Consider the following 18,844-nt stretch of genomic DNA (forward strand, 5'->3'; position numbering starts at 1 on the left):
CAAGTAATCCTTACTTATGATGGGGCCCTGCTCTCCTAGAGATGGCTAAACACCTGCCTGCCCACAGGAGGCACTGAATTAATTCCTTGGTTTGCTTTGCCTAAGTGTGCAGCTTTTTTTTTATCCTTGTTAAACTAAACTGTCTTTATCTCAACCAATGAGTTTTCCAGATTCTACCCTTCTGTGTCTCTCCCCCATCCTGCAGGTAAGGAAGTGAGCAAGCAGTTCATGCTAATTGGTTCATTAGTGGTTAAACCATGACATAACCTGAAGAGCTGCTGTAATATTCGAAGAAAACATTTATAGGAATGGAGATCAGGAAGGTGTCATTGAAATCTCAAATGGTCTATTAGAAAATAAAGCAAGAGAACCCAGTCTGGTTCACATTTAAGTCAGACATTTCAAGACACTGAGGTCAAATTGGTTTTATTCATATTTTTTTCATAAAAATAATGAGTCATGTACATATACGAATCTGAACTTGTGAAATATCCTTTCAGAAAAACAGGCACAACACAGAGATCAGAAAAGGGGTTTTTTTTTTCTGTTACTGTTCTTTTCTGTTTGATGTTTGCTAGGCATCTGGAATTCATACTAATTTGTTTTTACACCTGCAGAAGTTGTTTAATTAGCTATCTAAAAGCATTGAGCTATTGAGTCTCTTACTTGAAGTGTCCTCCAGTGCAACTTGCTGGCTGCAGACTAATTAGTATGTATGTCAGCACATCAGCAGCATGGATGAGAAGGGCACACTGACCTGAGTTGCAAGCCAGCATCACCATACAGATGTGTCCAGGGAAACAAAGCTCAGGTCACCTACCCCTCATAAAATTAACACCCCTTTGTCTCTGCCCGCAAATAGTCTGCCTATTCCATAAGGCAGAGAGAACAGGTAACAAGCATCTTATTCTTGCTCATTTTGCATTTCTGACAACACACAGGAGTCAATTAACATGCAATTCATTAGTGAGCCAGAACTATCTCAACAGAAAACAGGCAGAGCCACTGCAGTTCTCTCCCTGCCAAATTCCCTCTGTGGGAAAGGCAAACCTCATATATTCCCTGTCTCCTATTGAATCTGGTCCCCAAAGAAGTTGCAGAGCATTGGGCTGAATTTATAGTCTCCTAGATAAATTATAATGAATATTGTGCAGGATATAGGAACAACTTGTGGAGTTGTGTAAATTACTGTGACTTTTACAGCCTTATTTTTTATAGTTCGATGTCGAGACTAGCAACAATATAGTATATCACTAGAAATAGAAAAACTGTAATTAAAATTTGCTGGTGACTATTTGTCCACAAATGCAGCTATGTTGCACAGGAAGGTACTGTTAGCTCTATCACAGGTTGCATTGCTGCATCTACATATAACAAAAACACTCTTTTCCTCTCTTTACAAATGCATGTAAGGTGTGTCCATCATCAGTTCTCAAAACAAATCCTCAAAAAGGACCTTTGTCTTTGTGCCTTTATTATTGTATTTGAAAGACAACACCAGAATATCACTTCAAATGGCCAGGCAGTAGTTCTCAGTGAGAAGTCAGAAAATCATTTACTCTTTTCAACCTTTGCTTTGTTAACCTTGTCCACACAAAACTACTTATCCTAAAGTCAAATTTTTCCACATGTGTAGAGACACCAGTGAAAATCAAGCTTATTAGGGCTATCTTTGCAAGGATGTCAGGAAGCCAGAAAGAAGATTACATCTTCCTCACACTTATTCAGCAATTCTCATTTTCAATTAGAAAGTATAGCAAGCACAATATGTCTCCAGCATTATGCTCTTTGTAAAATATCTTAACTTCTCTTCCCTCCTTTCTAGCCTCTAAAAATTTTGGTTTCTGCATTTCTGCCCATCGTCCACCAAAATAAGGTCAAGTATGGAAGACATCCTGCTCATTTCAGCTGAGGGCACAACACCTAAGACTGTTCCATGTGTCAAATGAAAATCAGAATTTTTCTTTTATGCAATATGCTTTTAAAAAGGTTTGTCTTCATTCAGAAATTAGCTCCAAGGAGCTACAACAATATTAAGAATCTACCTTGATTTAGCACATTTCTTTCTTTTTGAATATTAGCTTTATTACTGCAGCTGGCTACTGAGACACTTTTCATTTATATGTGGTTCGACCCCATCTTGCATCAGGCAAACTAGTGATCTAGAACAAATTCTGACAGGCAAGACATAATCTCAAGATGTACAGTATATTACATTATTACTCCCCGAGGGACAAAAGGAAAAAAGGCTAAGTGACACATTCTTTCGCACTGCCAAATGAAAGCAAAAATGTTCATAATTATGGAACTACCACAGAAATCTGCACTTTAGATCTACTCAGAAGTTCCTAGAGGTCTTTGGAAAATAAAATTATCTTTTTCTTTTTTAAGCATAAGGGTTTCTGAAGTAAAACTGCTCTGACATTTAAAGCTTCAAAACAGAAAGGCATTTCTTTCCTTTTAAGTGCAATTTGCCCCTGGTTTAGGAAATACACAATTAGTTGGATATGCACATGGATGCCACAGTCAGTTCTCCTCAATGGAAAGCACAGTTCACTAGTTCTTCCAGATCTCTAAAGGAAAAAAAACAGTGAAAGGACTTCCATCTTAAATAAGGTAAGTAAGAACAGATGGGGCTCAAGAAAATAACCAAAGCTATTGAAATGAAAAAAGGAAATAAGGTAGAGTATTACCCAGATGCAGTCCCTATGATCGATCTTGCATTGAAATATTTTACAAGGGATTAAGATTTCAATCTAACCTGAACACTAGCACTACTTCACCAGTCATCATCTAGTCAAATAGTGACTGAGTCTCTAAGAAGCAACCAGGTATTCATAATGGCAATGTGTACAGACAGACAGACAGATACCATCACCGTCTTTCACTGCACACCATACAAATGTATGAAGAGAGATAGGCCCTGCTAAGATGGAGTTAAGTCCAAACCACTATGGCTAGAGATGGTACACAAAAAGGATGGTGCAAATTAGTCAAAATCCCATACAAAACAAAAGGAGAATATTAGGTCAACTCTAGTTTACCCAGCCATGTGCCCTGATCTATCAGACAACAGTGCCTCTGTCCCGACTCTTATCAGATTAAAGTTTTCACTTTCTTCAGAAAAAAAAACAAGGAACCAGGAAGCTGATATAATTCTTCCGCCTCCCATTCTGCTATCATCCAAAAGGTAATTCACTTAATGACAGGCACAGTGACAATGAATATACAAAACAAAAAATAAGTCTGAAAGGAATCCACAGCCTATGAGTAGCCCAACTGACGGAATCATAATGCACTGAATCTGGCATTATGAAAACATTGTCAACTTAAAACAAGATTGTCCAAGTGCTCTACAGAGGTACTTGGACAAACTCAAGAACTGGGTCCATGGGAAACTCATGAGGTTTTAACAAGGCCAAGTGCAAGGTGCTGCATCTGGGTCACAGCAACCCCTGGTACCAACAAACGCTGGGGCAGAGCAGCCCTGGGGAGAAGGACTTGGGGGCTGGACACGACCCAGCCCAGAAAGCCAGACATGCCCTGGGCTGCATCCAGAGCAGCGTGGGCAGCAGGGGAGGGAGGGGATTCTGCCCCTCTGCTCTGCTTTGGTGAGAGCCCACCTGCATCCAGCTCTGGGGTTCCAGCACAGGAAGGACATGGAACTGTTGGAGCGAGTGCAGAGGATGTCACCAAGCTCATCAAAGGGATGAAGTACCTTTTCTATGAGGACAGGCTGAGAGAATTGGGATTATTCACTCTTGAAAAGAAAAAGCTTCAGGATTATCTAATTGCAGCCTTCCAGCACCTGAAAGGTGAAGAGAGATGAAGAGACTGTTTACAAGGACATGCAGTGACAGGACAAGGGGCAATGACTTCCAACAGAATGAGAGTAGGTTTAGATTAGGTACTAGTAAGAAAATTCTTTACTCTTAGGGTGGTGAGGCACTGGAAAAGGTTGCACAGAGATGCCATGGATGCTCTGACCCTGGAAGTGTTCAAGGCCAAGCTGGATGGAGCTCTGAGCAGCCTTGTTTAGTGACAGGTGTTTTTGTCCACAGCCAGGTAGTTGGAACCATATGATCTTAATGTCCCTTCCAACCCAATCCATTTTATGATTCTATGAAACCTTTTCATGAACAACTAGAGAACAGATGAAAAATAGGCTATAATTTGTCATCTTGACATTGCTTTACCAATAACATATCATTTCATGAGTCTTAATGGTCCTATCTCACTCACAGTATTTGTAGTTTTTACAGAAATAGGATATTACATGGGCTTATATAAGATGTATTACTTATTGTCTACACTTCGGGCAAAAGTAGCAGTATGGTGCCACAAGAGTCTCAGACATTTAAAATCCTGGAAGCTCCCCTCTTCACCCATCATCTGACCTTCTCTTCTGCACTGGCTCTGTGTGGTGAAGATATTGCAGGAAGCAACTAGGGTAAAAAACATACATTTTAGTGCTGGCAATAGCAAAATATTTTACCCTAGTCACCTCCTAGTTCACTGTGCAATGGAAACAATGTAGTTACTAGAAAAAGAACAAGAAGGCACAAAGAGGGGCAGGTAAAATTTGTGACAGTTCAGATAGGCAACAGGCTTAAATTGCTCTGGACTTGTACTCTTAGCTGTACCAGCACAACTGAGGTACCCAGCACATGACATGGGGCACATGAACTGTTGGTTTTGGCTAAAATCAAATTTCATAGCTGTACCTCTAGAGTGTGTGGTTTTCCCTAAGGAACACAGAAAATCTAAGTCAAACTTCGAATGGCCGTCTCAGAGACTAGACACCAGCTCATTAGAGCTTTTTTTACAGAACAAAAGCCAAACAAACAAAAAAGCCCAACCAAAACCAAACCAACAAACAAATAAGAACACAATCCCTAAACATCCCTTACCTTCTTCTGCATGATTGTCCCACTTAAAAGACTCATCAGCACTAGTCCAGGCACTAAGTTACACACTGAGAAGATCAGTGAAATATGGACATGGCAGATCCACAGAAAATGAGGGTTAATGTAACACAAACTGGGATGTCTTGGAAAATACCTGGAAGAAACATATATGACTGTAGCACTTAAAATTAGGAAGCAAATAAAATGTTTACAATAATTGCTTACAACAAACTGAATTCTCAAGTGTGCCCCATTGTTTCCCAAATCTCACCTAATTCACTACTATGTGGAGGTACGCAACATCTTTTAGAATATTTGAGTGGGATAGTGTTTTAGCTCTCTTCAAGTATTTGTCATTGGGAACATTTAAAACACAAGCAGCAGTTACATTGTCATCAGCGGTATGAAAGCATCTGTGAGTAAGGCTAGGGTGCAAGCTTTTTTGGCTCCACTAATGAAAACAAAGCACAGGAAGTCTTACGACTCTACCACTCCTTAAAAGTCACCATGCCATTTCCTGTGTTGGAACACTATGTCAAAGTAACCATGAACATCAGTCCTTGCCTGAGTTCCTAACATTTCTGACTGATGTTTCTCAAAAATGGCTCATACCCCTCCATTTGACAGGAAGACCACAGAGCCATGTTAGGCTCACTGAATAAATGTGAAAGAATGATTCTTAAGGTGACTGTGTTCTGAATGAGTATTTCTTTCTCTCTTGGGAGAAGATGCTGTTGGATATTACAGATGCACCTTAAAATCTCATCAGTTTGAGTAGGATGAGGTTAATGTTACAAAGAATCATCCCTCAACCCAACATCCTCTTACTTTCTTTTGCACAATTGTCTTTCTTAAAAGACTAATTTCATTTTTGTGTTAATTGGATAACTTGCAACATCTCATGAAACACCAGATTTTCCTAAGTTGGAAAATGTGGACCAGTTTACAAAATATATATATATATATCTAATTCATAAAAAATCTAAGCTCACATTCTGAATTCAGTTTATGCATAAGACACATTCAAATATATAATAAGATAGTTTATTATTTGTGCTCATTTTAGAGTTTCTATTTTAAGAGGATTTCAAGTAATTTTAAATGTGTCACTGTATGTTAGACCACTTCATGATATAAAAAATTATCAGCAATTAAAAAAAAGTTACTTCTGAGTTTGGTCTCCTAATTGTGAGCAAAAAGACTGTCCTCATGGAAGTAAAATAGTAAAATATGCAAAACATAATGCAGTCAAACTCTCATATTTATAGTAAGAATAATGCACTGAAAGGAATATCTGACACATTTCTGATAGAAGAGTCATGGTAACATTCTCAAGATGCTTATATAACTGAATTATTTATTAACTATCTATCACTTATTAACTATCTATCTATCCTAACCACTTATTTCCATTTTACAAATACTCAGTTTAAAGGCACAAACTAATTACAGAACTCAGGTGATGGTTATCTCTTTTTTGTGAAGGATGCAAAATTTTCCATAGAGGAAAACCAGGATATGAGCTGAAATTACCTTGTGTCAGTGGAGGCTGACTCTGTTCCTGATGTTAACAACATACAGCCTTACAAGGGGAAATAATCCAGAGGCAACAAAACAATCATCAGGGCATCAAATCTATTTAGCACAACAAACCAATAAACATAACTCTTACAATTACGCATTGGAAGCCAGGGGGACTGCTTCAACACCTTAACTAACAGAAGGAAACAATAACAAAAAACATTTGCAGAATTCTAGTGTATACTGCTCACAGAATTGGACCACAAAACCAAGGCAGTTCATTATAGTGGGTTCAGTACAAACAAATAACCATAGTCCATGGAGCCCTCAAAGTAACATGCCAGAGGGATGAAGCCACCTTTTGTCTAACAGTGAATTTCAGTCTCAGGATGGTAGGAGTATAGCTGAAATACTGATAAACATATTTTACTCTTATTCCCTTAACACTAAACGTTGTCTAATTATTTTGTTTATTTCCACCTTGAGATTGCACTATGTATGAGCAATCTAGAATCAGCTCTGCTTCCTGTGTATTAATTAATTTTCAGGAAATACTACTAACAAATTTTCATATCAGAATGATACAGTAAACCTGAGCTTTAATGTTTTATTCATCACCTTTGCCTAGTGCTTTCACTTGTGTCTGTAGAAAAGCACCTGTCATGGTCTATCATACAGATAGGAAGAATATTTCCCTCAATTATGGAACTCTTTCATTTCTGCCAGCATAAAAAGGGAATAAATTTCTTCCCCAGATTAGAAAATGCAGTTGCCATTAGACTTCCTGGAATATCTCAGTCACCATCTCTTTTCTTATTATCACTGGACTTCATTTACAGAAATGTGGTTTCAGAAACTTGCTGTCAAAACAATGATAACTCAGGCAGATACAGGGTGACCTTAGAAAGAGAGCAAGATGAAGCTCAGCTCCTCTACAGCATGATGCAGAATTGTCCAAAATGTAACAAAATACACTGAGAAAGGATGTTAAAATTACCTGAGAGCACTTTGCAACCTTCTGGTTCTCTGCTATTCACCAGGGATTAACAAGGACCTCCACGAATTATACAGCCCTTGTTCTCAAATTAGTACCACCAAGCTGCTCTAACGGCTGGTTTTTAGATCAGAGTCTGCTCATGACATATGTTCCCAACTCCCAATCCCACCTCTGGTTCATACCGAATATTACTAGATGGGATACCTGCATAAACTACCTTACAAGGACATTTTTCAGTCTGACACAGGCCTCTACATGCTGCCCTGAGCCTTCCAATCACTACATTGAAGTCCAGAGGAATTTGCTCTTTCTTTTCCTACTTTTTTAGTGGCAACATCTCTAAACAGATAGCCAAAAACAACTCACCTCTATCAAACAGACTGGCAAATTTTATCACTGACACTACATCACCAGTGGTAGTACACAGGTTGAGAATTGAAGCATTGACTAACTATTCCCTCTAATGCTCAGGTATATCAGGAAACAGCGTAGAGAAGCCCACATAAATATATTTTTTACATCTAGCTAACCAAAATCTTTCAGTTAAGCTCAATATTCTGGCCAGTATCTTTAAAATACTCCCAACTAATTCCAATTATATAAACAGAAATTAGCAGTGAAGCAAGTAATATTACCTTACGTCCCTGAATTTCACAGTAATGTCCGATACTTTCGTGAATAAGGATACACTAATGCTCACAATAAAGCAGCAAAAGAATAAATAGAAAATAACCCATAGCTTTCATGTGTGTTTAAGAGTCCTATTTAAAAAAGCTATTTACTCTTTTCTGGAAAAAGCAGCAATAGTTGCTGGTAGTTGTAATAGGCAAAATGGCGTAACCTTGCTAACAATCTTGTTATTACAAGTCTCTAACTTTCACTTAGAAGCAAGACAAACACCTTATTAAGCTAATTCTGCCTCCTTTCTGATCTCATTTCCCTGTGAGGAGCTGGTGTTATTAGGGTGTTGGGTATTTTCATGTATTATCAGAGCTACATTCTGAATATCCTACAAAGAACTTTTCTAAGCTCAAATCACTTTTCTGCTGGTAAGTGCACATTTTCTGTGACACTTTTACAGATGTAGCCTCATAAAAGCTGGCAACAGGATATGAAGGAAGAATAAAGCCTATTTTATCACAGAAGCACTCTGCCGTATATTGCCAATAGCTAGATATCAAAATTACCTCAAAGGATAAGAAGAACCTACAAGGATAAGAAAAAGTATTTTATTTATTAAATATATACTGAACCCAAAGGCTGCCTAGTGAAAAACTGATTCCTGAAATTACCAGTCAGTGATAAAAGCTCACCAGAAATACTTCCACTTTAAAATAATTTTAATCAGATTATAGGAAACAGGTTCCTATAAGGGAGTAAGGCTTAATACAATCCAAGTTCCTTGATTCAGAGCACACTTAAAAGAACATCAAGCAGTGGTGGAAGTCTGGGGAAAGAAAAGGAAGTCTGGTGTCTTTAAGTTTTAGCTATGAACTCTTGAAACCACTAGAGCACAGACGAAGTCAGGGCTTTTCAAAAATGAGACAGAAATGTGCAACAACATGGAAGCTTACACATTTCAGAAAGATAGAAAATACATCTGTGACTTTCTGACTTACTTTTTTCATGGGAGAAAAGCAAGAACTTTAAGCAATCCTTCTTCAGGTCAACATACAGAGGCACTGCCTCTTATGACTCCTTTTTTCCCCAGATTGCCAGGCATCTCAAAGCTACAGTGTATTTCCCCAGGGATTCAGTGCCCTTATAATGCTTTAAGAAGTCCTACAAAAATTAAAAGTGACTGTTCCCAGATTAATTTTCCACTTCCCATCTCTCATCCATTCTCTTCTCTGTAAAAACATAAAAATAAACTGAGCTGCAGCTGAACAATAATGTCTCTATTAGAGGGGTCAAAAGTGCCAAAGCTAAACCAGTGCATTGTTTGGGTTTGTTTGTTTTTATTTTTTTTCCGGCAGCTTGCATTTAGTCAATCTGAAGTAAAAATCTAAGGAAGAAAATACAAACAACACATTATATTTGCAGTTAAGCAGTTTATTAAAAAATATGTTCCTTAGTCACTTCTAATACATTGACTTCATTCTAGTACTACTACAAAGCTGAGGACACCTGAGTTGACACTTTTCCAGCTAAGGCAATCACATCCCAGATGTACTGAGCAATATGGTGGGAATATTAGTACATTTACATTTTTGCTAATTCTGACGCATGCTTGATTCTGTCAGGTTGACTTTCCATACATTATTAATTTAAGGATTAAACTCTACTCCCATAAATGTTCATAGAAGGCTGATCTTTGCTGTATGGGTGATAAAATCATGTAAGCATCTAACCTAGCCTGTGAGAAAAGAATAATCTACTGAAGCACAGTCATATTCCAAGATGACTTGCATATTCTAATGAGAAAAAGCAAGTACAGTCTTGTACCATTTCAGATGGGCGATCACAAGCTACAGGTACGAAACGAATTGTTCCCAGCAAATAACACAAAATCATAGTCTGGGTAGCTGTTAGCATTAGTAGGGACCTTAATATCTCATTTAGTCCAACCCCCAAGCCCAAGGCAAGGACATCTTTCACCAGATTAAGCTGTTTAAAGCTGTCCTTATATCCAATCTAAATCTACCCTCTTTCAATTTCAGAAAGCCTTTTTCTGTCTTTCTGCTAACTCATCTTCTTCATATATTGAAAAACTGCCATAAGTTCTCTCTGCAGCATTCTCTATTCCAGGCTTAAACAACTCCAGCTCTCTCAGCCTTTCTTCACAGGAGAGATGCTCCAGCTCTCTGATTCTTTTTGTGGCTGTCATCTGGACACACTCCAAACAGGTCCATGTCTTTCTTGTACTAGGGACCCCAGAATTGGACACAGTACTCCAAGTGAGGTTACACAAAAGTAGAAGGCAAGAATCACCCCTGTACCTGCTGACCATGCTCAATTTGCTCTCACAAGTGCAAATTGAGAGCTTACACATCTAATTTTTCATCTACCAATACGGCCTAGTCTTTCTCTGAGGGTTACCATCAATCCAGTCACCTCCCAACAAATACTGATATTGGTCACTGCCCTAAACCAGGTACAGGACCTTGCAGTTGGCCTTTTCTCCATCTCTATCTGCAAACTTTCTGAGGATGTACTCACTCCCACTGTCTATGTTGATAGGAAGGTACTGAATAGTATTGGTCCCAGTATGGACTCTTGAGGGACAGCATTCAGTATTTCTACTTGGACATTGAGCTTTTGGATTAGCAATTACATCTGCTAGTTGCCTCAGGACTCTTTCAGAATGCATCTCATTCTGCCCCATATTTTTAGGTATTCTGTCCCATATTTTTAGGTTTTTAGATGGTCTTGAGCCTGATCTCTTATGGTAGATGCAACTACATTCCTCCGGCTCCTCCCTTGACATGCAGGGACTTGAAAGCAGCAGGAAGAGAATTATCAGCAAAAACTCTTGAACTCTTCAGTGTCTACATGTCAGTTGTCTCATTTATTGGGGTGTGTGGAGTGGTGTCTTTCTTTTCTAATGTACCTGTGGAAGCCCTTAGTACTTCTCACACACTTTATAAAATTAAGCTCCAGCTGGGCCTTAGCTTTCCTGATCCCAGGCATCTACTTGCTCTGGCACAGGGCTCCTCCATGCGCGGTAGACAGACCTCTGCATCTCCATGGACCTCCAAGGGCTGCAGGGGCACAGCTGCTTCACCATGGGCTCCAGGGAAATCTCAGCTCTGGTGCCTGGAGCACCTCCTTCCTCTCCTGCTGCCCTGACCTTGGTGTCTGCAGGGCTCTTGATCCTCTCACTCTGCTCTTCTCTGGCCACAACTGTACAATAACCCTTTTTTTTTCTTTTTCTTAAAGAAGTTATCAAGGAGGTGTTACCATCACTTCTAACTGGTAGAAGTGCCCATCTTGGCCAGTGGCATATCCATCTTGGAGCTGCCTGGGATGGCTCTGCTGAACACAAGGAAGCTTCTGGCAGCTTCTCACAGAAGCCACCCCCGTAGGACCCCCACAAACAGCCCCACTACCAAAACCTGGCATGCAACCCAATAAAAGGGCCGTACTATACCTACCAGTTTTCACTACCTTTGCTTTCCATTTTTTAATAACAAAACCCTTAGAAAAATGTACATTTTGAAAGAGGTATTCCTAAAATATTTGCAATTACATATCATGAGTCTTTAAAACAATTTACTCCTTGAAAGTCGTGTTCTCAAAATTATTTTGAATTGGATATTAAGATTCAAAAAATATATACTTCTCTACTTCATTTTCACATTTTCAGATCACTATCAGCCTAAAGCCTGAAATGAGATTCATACTGTGTAAAGGGTTTCATCTGGTTTATGTTTAAATGAGTAAGTCCTACATTGTTGGTTTCCCTGTTCTAACAACAGCAATGTACAGACATGCACATACATGCAGCTGCTAGGAAAAAAACACTGAGAAAACAGATGTTTTTCTTGTAGACTGAAAAGGATATTTATAGGTGATGAAGCAGGGTAACTTGAAGTAAAAGCCTTCTCATTTATTACTACAACTACTTTAGAATTGCAATGCACATTTTATTGTGCTTTCTATTCCAACATAGTTCTGCAGCTAACCAAAAGATAGTGCTACTGGATTATTTTTTCCCCTAATCTGGATTGATTTATTCAGCACAACATATGCTCATTATGCTCTTGCAAACAAACAGGTGCCTCTGACTATAAGAATATTCAAGGACCTCATCTTGTGAGATGTCTGGTGTTTGTCCATGACATACACAGGATTCGTTCCTGCTTCAGTAAGTTTTTGAGGCATGCATGGCATCAGTTGCAGCTTAAATGAAAACATATGGAAGGAGAGAATCGGTGAATGAGATACAAGAATCCCACTTACAGGGGAAAAAGTATTACAGAAAAACCAAAAAAAACCCCAAAAACAAAACAAAACCAAGAAAAGCAAGCAAGCAAGCAACCAAAACAACAACAACAACAAAAAAAAAACCACCACACAAAAAAAACTAAAACAAAAAAAACCCCATCAAAATGAAAGAACCAGTGAGATTCAGAATACTCTTGACATTTGGTATTTGGCATTGCAGTCCCCATTTTGTACCTTAATGCTCCTACAAACTGAAATGCAATTCACCTGAAGAGTGATTTTTAAAAAGTGGTGTTTTCAGTCAATGTTAAGTGACTACAGCATTTTTCAGTAGGGGCATTTATAGTATTGTGCATAAATCCAAAGCATTTCTGAAAAAAAGATTGCCTTGTTATATAATTGCAGCTAAGTGGCTGTTAAGTTATTTTGAATTATTACTCAGAGATTTTTCAATGACCCTTTTCCGCTAAAGGTTCTCATATAGTTTTAGAAATGTAATGATACACTGCAACAATCCAGTACTTGTCTGAATCATGAGACAACAAAGATAGAATTTCTATTGTAAAGAGTTATGCAACCACCTATGTTTTATATCCCTGCAGTGACTATATAATAGATGTAAAGATAAGTTTTTACACATGCCATCTTCAAAATATGAAATGTGTATCATCTTTGTAGCACTTACATTAATAATTTTTGAAAAGGATCCTCCAGAAACATCAAGTTTGTATAAACATGAGTGTACGTAATGAATTCTCAAGGGCAATCAATGCCTGATGCACAAGGACACCAGCAAGACTTTTTCGTAAACTAACATACTGCAGCTCCTAAGACTGTATTCAGCTAATTAGAAGCTAAAACTCTGAAAAAAGGCAGTCTAAACCACGCTGAAGTGACAAATGCTGTTTTGCAAACCAGAAGCAGTGCGCATCAGAGGAGAAGCCATTTAAAAGCCCGCAGCACCTCTCTTTGTTACAACTTTTGCCATCAGCATGCAGGCGCCGTCGCGCCGAAGGGCAGAGCCCACGCGCGCTCCTGGGCTGCCCCCGCGTGGCCGCGGCCGGGCAGCACAGCACGGAGCTGGGCTCGGCCATCTCACCCGCCGCTCCACGGCAGCAGGAGCCCGGGCGCCCCGGGAAACACGGCCTGCCGCTTGCAACAAAGAGACAACGGCGCTTCGCCGCCGATACCTGGGGGTGGCATTTTTCACGGCGCCCGCCTACAAAGCCCATGTCATTTTCAGTTACAGAACGCACACTAGAATCAGGAAGTCTTTTATTGGAAAACAGTATTTCTCACTACTGGAATGATTTTTCACACATTTTAATATTTTAATATGCCCTGGTGTAGGCAGACAGGACATGAGGAATTTTTAGAAGTGCTCAGGAAGGGCTGAATGGATCCCACAGAAATCAGTGCAAATTACAAATGCAAATGTCTGTTAAGAGCATTTGAAAAACACTTCAATAAAATACACATTAAAACTATACTTACTGCAATACCTGGACCTGAAGTCATGTTCAGTAACCCATATTTATTTAATTTTCTCTCAGCATCCCATTATCCTGTTACCTGTCTTGAGATTCACCTTCTTCCTTTCCATTACACTTCGTAATTATTAAACTTGTGATTGTCATAGTCTTTCTCATTCTATTTTGTTCAGTTACTCATTGTTCCATTTACAATGGATCAAATTCTCAAAATTCCATTTTGTAACCTCATTTTGTCATATCACTTTTGAAACACATCAGATGCAGTATATTTCATAACGGTCTAGAAGTCGAAGATAAAAAATAAAAAATGTCCTTGTGAAAGCCTAATTTAGAGTTATTTTGTTTAAATCCATCCCAGTGTTTTTCAAATGGGAGCTACAAAAACTTCAGACTGATCACAGCAAGTAAAAAAAATGTAGTGCTAGCAGTCAGTAACTTATTTTGCTTAGGGAAAAAAAAGAGGATGGATTTTAATGTCTGGCAACCACAAGTACCTAGATTAGCCAGCCAACTGCTGCAGGTCACTTCTTTCAGGGCTGTGAAGATGGTTTTCAACATTTGTGCTCACAAAATACTGTCATTTTTCTATTCCTCGATCCTCATCTATTATTATTTCAAAAGATAGAAAAATCTAGTTCACAGAGGATACTTTTTCCTGTTTGATTACATCACAGTACCAACTAAACAAAGTAACTTCATAAATCTTCGCAAGATTTACAATATTGGCAAGTATGTAACAAGTACAACTTTTCACTTTATTTTTTACAAGTTTTCACTGTTTCTTATGAAGACAGAAGAGGACTAAGATCCAACCAAAAGTTCGGGGATTGGAGCTTCAGAACTCCTACAGAACAGCTTTTTGTTTGTCTGTAACCACTACCAGACAGTTTATTAATATAATATCAAATTAATCTGCTTTTTCTGAGTTCACATGGGAATTAACAGGGGCTGACTAGCATCCCAAGATAGCTGCAAATCCACAAGGGAATGCAAGGGGGGTAGGAACGCATTCTTCAGGCTTCTTTTAAAATTTATATCCTATAAAACAAGAAACAATCATGCATCTTTCAATACAGAATATCCAGTCTGCTCATAACTGCATAAGAGCTCTAATTCTCCTTTGTTCCATTTTTTTGTGTTCTCTTTTCTTTTTTTTGTGCTTGCAATAAATGTGTTCCACATTCTGATTATTTCCAGACATTGATTTACAATTAATTGTGGCTAACAATGAGCAGCTTAATATGGCTTTTCTCTCTGCCTCAAGACAGAAGATATTGCATAAATTCTATACAAATATATAAAGTGTCATTGCATTTAAATTTCAAAATTACAGGATTTCAGATACAACCAACTCTTCTTCCTCACATGTTTTTTATTTCAGTTCTGTAATTTTGACTGGGTTTTTTGCCTTATGACTTTCTTTCCATCACTTTATTTTTACTCTTTGTACAAGATTATGCTGCTGCTAATGGAACCACACAACAATTTTGGAAGAGATCTTTAGTGACTCTCTAGTCCACATTTCTGCTCAGATGAGAGACAACTTTTAAGTCAGATAACATTGCTGAGTTTTGTCAAGCTTTGAGCATCATCTCCACTCTCCACAGTCTCTCTAAGCAATCTTCTCCCGCATTTAACCTTTCTCACCATTAGGAAATCTTTCCTAATATTCCTACTCAGAACTTCACCTGCTGCAACATCAGCCCATTGATTCTTACCCTTTCCCTCTACACCTCCAAAAACCTGAATTCTCTACAACCATCCATTAAAAAGCTGCAGAGATATAGCCCCCTTCAAACCATTCCCTCTTCAAAACAAAACAACACAATTTCTCGGACTCTCTTCGAGAGCCTGAATATTTGAGAGTCTGAGAGTTTTGAATATTGTGCACTTCAGCAACTGTCTCAGTGGCTCACCACTGAACTCCTTCCTGTATGTCTGCATCTTTCTCATATTAATGAGCCCAAGCTGCACAAAGCACTCCAGGCAATACCTCATAAATGCTGAATTTAGAGGATTAATGAATTCCCTCAATTTAACTGTTCCTAATGCTGCACAGGGTGGGCTCAGCTTTCATGGGTGCAAAGGGAATCCTGCTGACTTTTCTTACACTTTTTGTTCACCAGAGATTCTGCTTTGCAAGAAAGCTTTGCAGCCAGTCAATCCCCAGTGTACCTGCTGTATGAGACTGATCCCTTCCAAATGCAGGGCTCAGAACCTTTGTTGAACTTGAAAAGGTCCCAATCAGTCTGTTCTTTCAACCTCTCATGCCTCTGAGTACCAACCCTGACATCCAGCTTATCAATCATTCCCATTCCCAATTTTATGTCACCTGTGAATGTCCTGAGGGTGTACTCCATCCCGTTCTCTAGGTGACTGATGAAGACAGTAAATGTTAGCAATTCAAAACCCTGAGGAATGCCATGCCTAACCAGCTACTATTTGAACCCTTACCCTTTGAACCAGTAAGTCCAGCCAGTTTTCCACCCACCTGGAATTGTACCAATCCAGTCATGTTTGTCCCCTTCAGATACAAAGAGGCTGTGTTCTCTTTTGTTCTCTCCACACTCTCACTGTTAATCACATCATTGTATGAGGCAATCAGGTTGGTCAGGCACAATCTGAACAGGTAACTCTGTGCTTGCTTTTCTTGATCACCTTTTTCTGATGGGTCTAGAAATTATTTCCAGGAAGACTGGCTCGATGATCTACTGGAGACTTCAATTAGGCTTGAAATTCCCCAAATCCATCTTATTTTTCTTCAGGCTAGCTGTGATGTGTGCCTTCTTCTAATCATAATGTAGTTCACCCTGGCATTGTAACTGTTTGAATGTCACAGAGAAAGGTTTCATAGTGACATTGACCAGTATCCTTAGTAGCACTAGATGCACTTCATTCAGTCCCATGACCTTCTCCATAAGCCTAGTTTAAGAAGTCTTTAACTCAACTTTCTTTACCATAGTCCAAACTTGGCCTCTGTGTACAGAGTCTTAGGAGACCTGACAGCAGAAATTATCAATAAAGAAAGAGTGAAAATGCTACTCAGCCATTTCTATTTCCTATTGTGGCACTAGGTCTACCACCTCTTCATCAGGTCTACATGTTCCTTAGACTGCTCTTGCTGCTTAGGCAGCCCTAACAGTCCTTGCTGCCCTTCTCATCTATCACAGATTTCAGTTCCAGCTGCACTGGGCTCTTCAACAACACATGAGAAATGACCCTTCCTCCCTCCATTTCTTCCCTCCTATCCCTCCCTTCCACTGGTACAGAAGTGGTTTTTGCACTTGAGTTCAGAGTTGCTCATTCAACCATGTGGACCCCCTGACACATCCCCTCAGTCTGTGAATTTCAAAACATGCTGTTACTATGCCCAAAGGAGGCTGTTCTTGGCAATCAAAAAGCTGTCTTAAGACTTCTCCACAGCTACTTCTCATGGGATCTCACCTCCAAGCTGACTCAAGAAGTCTCTTCTTTTAAAGACAAGGATGGTTATTCTGCTACATTTCTTCTTTTCCAGCAATAATACATGGATAAACTCAGGAAACCACTTTCTTAACATACTGATGAAGAAGTAGTACCACTAATCATAACCAGTCTAAGCTGAAACCTCTTACAAAGATGAATGTGCTGCTGTAAAGGTCTGGAAGAATGTCATAAATATTTTTTATTTCTCTCCAATAAAAATGACACTTCTACTTATGCAGATGGTTTGTGTAACACACATGGCCTCTCTTTCAAGTCTGAAGATAATGATAGTAAAGATGACAGAGATGTGTAGCTCAGCCAGATCCAAAAACCTCAGACAGAACACTATCCTTGACACACAAGTGCTTTAATGTCCAAGGAACCAATTTGTTTGGTCTGGTTACCTCCAGAAAGGTCTGTGTTTACCTGTATTTTTTCAAAGAGGACAAGTTTGATTACAGCGTAACTCACACACAAAGTAAGATGTTACATACTATCACCTCAGCAATATCAGGACACATGTCACAGAGCCAGAACTTTTTCTTCTTTTAATTGAAAAGCAGTCTGAAGTAAAACACTAATTATTAAAAAATGTCCACCCCTGCATCCTATGTTTAGCACTTAAAGCAGTCACATATTCTATCCCAAATGCTGTTACTATGAGATAGACGACTTGAGCTTCAAATACAGGAATATCATTCTACCCTCTTTTTGTTCCCATCTTCCTTTGCAAAACATTAGCCTGATCCTCATGTTAGTGTTCAACACATCTAGACCAGAGCGATAGTATTTTCCACATTTCTCCAAGCTAAGCTTCACTGAATATAAATAAGCATTCTAACTACTGGATACAGTCCAATGGATCTTGTTTGGCCATGAAGCTGAAATTCCATTCTGTTTGTGCAGAAATAACAGAGGAAGGCCCTAGGCTAGCTTATGACTTAAAGATAAGTGGAGTCTCCAGGGAGACCAAGATGAAATCAACAAGGTGCCTCAGAGCGGAAAGTGAACTGTACCATGACTCTCACTTCACATCTTCTGATTCAAAACTTGAATGTTGTCATGTCACAGCTGGAAAAGCAAATGCATGTTTTTTCTCTACTGTGAATAAAAACAGAAGTAATTTTGTGGATGCTGCCGTGCTGCTAAATGACAGAAAACCCCACAATATTAAGAATCAAATGAGGTTTTTCTAACTACAAAAAAGGCAGTAATGAGCTGATTAATTCCATCAAGCATAAACCAAACAGTTCTAAATAAACTAAACTAAGACCCAAACACAACTTACAGGATATTGCTTTAGGACTAAAAGTTAAATCAAGTTAAATCCTTTTCCAGAAAATATAATGAAGATAAAATAAATAATATTATTAGCAGTACGACTTGCAACTTAATGACTGAATGCATTCCAAGTATTGTGATGTTAGGTTTGTCCATAGCTCACTGGAACCTCAGGTCTGTGCAAGAGATCATAAATGTTATGGACAGGTGGATAAGTTTTGATGCAAATCAAGCCACTGAGCTTCCCTTGGCTTGCCAAAAAAGTTATCTGACAGGGGGACACCCTACCTAGC

Source organism: Agelaius tricolor, unplaced genomic scaffold (assembly GCF_023055355.1).
Source record: "Agelaius tricolor isolate 1412-34295 unplaced genomic scaffold, bAgeTri1.0.p SCAF_4, whole genome shotgun sequence".
In the NCBI taxonomy this organism is placed as follows: domain Eukaryota; kingdom Metazoa; phylum Chordata; class Aves; order Passeriformes; family Icteridae; genus Agelaius; species Agelaius tricolor.